Source organism: Penaeus vannamei, chromosome 4 (assembly GCF_042767895.1).
Source record: "Penaeus vannamei isolate JL-2024 chromosome 4, ASM4276789v1, whole genome shotgun sequence".
In the NCBI taxonomy this organism is placed as follows: Eukaryota; Metazoa; Arthropoda; class Malacostraca; order Decapoda; family Penaeidae; genus Penaeus; species Penaeus vannamei.
Window position 1 is genome coordinate 13,732,338 of NC_091552.1, and position 5,000 is coordinate 13,737,337.

The window sequence follows — 5,000 nt, forward strand, 5'->3', positions numbered from 1 at the left end:
TGTGTCATCCACAGTCCAAGGTCAGTACCTGTGGCAGACAAAGATGTGCTGTTCTGAGGGGGATAAAGTGGCATAGGTGGAGCCGAGGGGTGGCAAGAAAGCTGCACAGGAACAAAGGCAGGCACCCTTGACTGCAGGGACATACAGCCCTCCATTGTTGTCCCATATCCAAGATCTAAGTGTTTTGGTAAACCAAGTAGGAGGTGTTAATGTTTTTAACATTGGGTACCAGCACTTATGGTGGGCTCCCTTGATTTGCCCATTGACTGAAAGAGAAAGTGGAAGGGGAGCCAGAGGTAGCATGGTTGAGTGGGGTGTGTGTGAGGTGGTGGCAGGGACTGTTGTTCCTGACAGCGGCCACGGAACCCTCTGGTGTCATATCCAATCCAAGGCAATGCCTATTGAAAACCCATTTGGTACTGCCCCAAGGTGAGGCTATGTGGTATTGGTGGAGACCATAGATGGAGGCAAGGGACATAAGCAATAAGCCTGTATAAAGCCATTCAGTGCTGTTCCAAGGGAGGATAATATGGTCTAGGCAGAAACCAGGAGGGAAGGGAATGGGCATTGTTGACGAAAGAACAAGAAAGTTTTCTGCTTCAGGTCTCTTCCAGGGAAAAAATCTTGGGGTGAGCTCCAGGTTGTATAAATGCGAGAAGATATGCATTTTCAACCACGAGGGCCCCTCCTGGTAAACCACCATTTAGGTCCACGGCGCATCTTTCCTATTCACGACAGATTTGGTTGATTTGCCCAAGACACAATTTTCATGGCTGTTTCTTGTGCCTCCTGTTTAAAGAAGATAACCCAGTAAGCAAAATCAAGCTGAGACAATTGTTTGTATAGTATAAGTTGACAGTCTTGGATTGTGCAAGTGACAGATCCTCCACAGGTCTCATGCTGTAGTCCTTGGTTGTACAAGCGTTCTTGTCAACATTATCTCGAGATCCAGTGCAAGACGAGACTCCAAGGAACAGGATAAAGACCAGGCTTTCCCTCCATGAAAGAAAACCGGTAATATTAGGGTTTGAAGACATGTAGGTTGGTCCTTCTAATATCAACATCATCAGAAACTCTTGAGAAACTAATTTATGGATTCTGCCATCACGCCAGTGCGTTGTGAACTGCACTACTAAGAGATGAAAAGCTCTGTCTGATTTTGATATCCTCGCCGCAAGCAGAACCCTAAAGTACAGGTTCTTGGTCCAATACTGGATAGCTTCCCCCCCCCCTACTTGCTTCCCCAATTGCAAAAGTTTTGTTCCTTATATAGTCTAGTTCAATTTATGGTTTGTTTTTTGTCTAAAAGGTTTTCGATTGGGTTGTGTGATCATAGCTCTGATCTGCCTGTTCATCCCCCTGAAAATAATTGCGGCTGGGGAAAGGTGAGGGCTAACTTGTCTGCTCTGGCCAATAATTCATTGGTCAATGGGTAGATGCCGTCATTTACTTGGTCCATAGCTGCAAAACTGGCGCCTGCAGTGTGGGTAATGGGCTCAACATGTTCGGTCAAGGAAATATGTGATACTACCTGCAGGGAAGACCATCAAATGAATCCCTCTGCTTCTGCTCTCAATGGAAGCTGTGGGGTTTTCGTCTTTTTCTGGTTATGGCCAGGGCAGAAGGGGGACATGGTCAGTGTGGTGATAGGTTATGCACTTGGCTAATAATTATTCTTTGAGTTGAAAATATACAACCATCCGGATTGATTGGGACAATTTGCAAACAGTTTGTACTAATTGTCTCCACAGTTTTTTCTGAGATGTTTCTATAGGTACTTGGATGGCCTTAACAAATAATGCTATTATATTTTAAGTGCCCAGGGAAACGAAGGTTGAGAACTTGTCCATCAGGGGGCACCCATAATTGTTCTGGCAAACTCATTTTCAGACTGGCTCAAACCTGTCCCCGAGTTTAGCTTTAATAGAAATTAGAAATTGAGAATCACAATGGGATGGATCACATGGAAATAAAATCTTAAGAACAACACTAGAAGTCCAGTCCCTTGAATAGACACCCATTATTAGAGCCATGGCCTTTGGCTTGGCTGTAGATATCTTTAGTTCTGCTATGCAGCCTCAAATATGTAAGATCCAGACAGAAGTGAGCCCTTCCCATGATGTTCCTCCCGATGGAGATGACAGCAAGATTCTTGTGTAGGATGCATAAGATATCTTGCGTAAGAGGTTTGATATAATAGATATAGATACATTGATATATATATATATATATATATATATATATATATATATATATATATATATATATATATATATATATGAATAAATGAACATAGAGAGGTTAATGTGGATTCTGAATAAAGCTGGACTGTGGACTCAGGACCTCACCTTGAGGTATCTCAATCTCAAGTGGTTTGCTCTCGTTAGAGTCTTCAATTTAGCAAGAAAGTTTATCAATTCGAAGGGCTTCTCTAATCATGCTTAGGGTGATGTGAAGCAAGGGTGGCAGCCGAGGTAGTGTTAAGTGCTTGTATGCCTTCTCGCTTACAGCTGCCACCGGTAATTAGCCTAATGCAAAAAAGGGAGCAGCTATGCATCAGCCTCCCGCTGCCTCTCCATCATCGAGACTTCTGCAGTGCCTCCTCGTGGCCATCCATGGTAATTGGGTATCTTGTGGTCCCAGGCTAAACTGTGGGGGATCTCAGAGCAGCAGGAGGCCCTAGAGGTACGGAGTCATGGCTCACTGGTGTGTTAACATGCCCTGGCTCTGAACCAACTCCTGCCCCTCGGTCTCCTGGGGTAGTAAACGTGCAGCTCGAAGTGGGCCTTGCCAGTCCTGCTTCCCCCAGATACGAACCTATTGGCAATGAAACGTGTAAATGGAAATGCTGGGGAGAGGGGTATTGCCCCTCCCATCCAACAAGTGAGGCAGGCTGTGGGTTCCGGTGCAATGGCGACTGGTAGGGAGCATGATAGGAATGGGAGTTACTTGTTCCATCTGCACCCTGGCAGCTACTATTCCAATGTGAGGCCTGTGGGGCAAGGTCCAAGGGAATCCCACAGACGGACATTGGACCTTACAATCTGCCACCCCTTTTGTGTTGCGCAATGTAGGCAGGTTTGGCAGAAGTGGCATACCTCTGGGGCAACTAGCTGAAGTTTAACCTCAGGTGGGCTGTCAAGGTAGGTGTTTAGAGCATTCGGTCTTTACGGCAGGATGAACGATTACCCCTGGTATTGAGGGAACTAGAAGGGCTGGGAGTTCAGGTGGTTGCTCTCTCTGAGGTGAGACCTCGCAGCGGCACAATCAGTTTGGGTTGGTACACCTATTACCGATCGGGTCGGGGCGAGGGTTACCAACTCCATGCAACTTCAACCTTCAGTAGTAGACGTTATACTGGATAACTTCAATGTGGTATCAGTATGTGATCGATCAGGCTGTGCCGAGACTTTGCTCTATGTCCAAAAAATTGAGGATTTCTGGCTCCTAGTAACAATGCTCCAACCCGTATTGCCGGACTTCATATAGTGATATGGGTACTGTGGCAAAGGAGATCCACTACAATCTCATTAGCACTCGGTGGATGATCCCCCAGAACTGCAGGGTTTACCGGAGTTATGTGGTATTAACTATAGATTAGCTGTGGCTCACTTCAAAATCCCCCGTCTGTCCAATGGTCACTGAAGGGTGTTCCACTTGAACAGATTTAGGGAGGAATGTAGATGAGGATTTACTTCAGCAGTCTTTGATCGGTTCATAGTGTTCGAAAACCTGACGGACTCTATAGCTCTGTTGGACTCCTTTAATCGTGAAACACTTGATGCATCCCAAGAGTACATTGGGGAACGCCCGAGGACAAGGCAGAATTTCATCTTGCTGGAAACACTGGAGGCCACAGATGCGTGTCAAAGGCAATCGGGATGTGCGTCGTTCCTTAGTACGCAGGGCTCGGACACTGCCGAGAAGGAATAAAGAACAGTTCATCAGGAACTTGCTGAGTAGGTTGAAGGTCATTGCATAGTAAATGACTTTTGTCCTAACTACCAAGCCCTCCTCACAAATGACTGTAGTCTGTTCCGTGGATGGACAGATCATATAAGATCATGTTGGGGTTTGTAAATGTTGGGCTGAGTATTTTGAGCAACTGTTTCAGGTAATTCCTCCAGCAGTTAGTCTGGACACAAGTGGTGTCGCAATCCCTATGCCACCCATTAGTAAGGAACCTCCCACCCTGAAGGATGGGAAGGCGGCGGGCAGATGCTGTATACCTGCTGAACTGCTAATGGCTATGGTGAACCTATATGGCATGGGGCTTGCATATGGTCTTGGCTGCCATCTGGCAATCGGGTTCCTTTCCCTCGAACCTATTAAGGGGCATGGTCATCCCCCTCTAGAAGGGGAAAGATCATTGGGACTGTAGACACTACCATAGCATAACATTCCTCAGTATACTAAGCATGGTTTTCCCCCACATTCTTCTGAAAAAGTTACATGATCACCTATTGGAGCAATCCGGATTCACTTCTGGCAAGTCCACAATAGACCGTATCCTAGTGCTTCGAGTAATTAGGGAACGTCGTCGTGAGTTCGGCCGTGAGCTGCTTACACCTCAAGAAGGCGTTTGAGTCAGTGTATCGCGAATCGCTATGGAAGATCCTGAGACTTTGGAGAATTCCGTCACAGATTATTGGTTTCATAGCAAACCCATATACTTGTACTGAAAGTGCTGTAAAGTGTGGTGGGTGCCTGTCGAGCTTCTTCCCTGTTAACTCCGGAGTCAGGCAAGGCTGTGCCCTTGCACCAAGACTTTTCAACACGTATGGACTGGCTAATGAGCAGAGCTACAAACCAAAGTCATTGTGGAGCAACAGTGGGCAATATCAAGGTCACGGACCTTGACTTTGCCAATGGTGTTGTTATCTTATCTGAGTCTCTGGAATCTCTGGTAGCGCGGCTCTTAATGCATTCTGCAATGAGGCAAAGCTCCTGGGCTTAGAGGTCTCCTGGACCAAGACCAAGATTTTGAGGGCTTCCTAGGG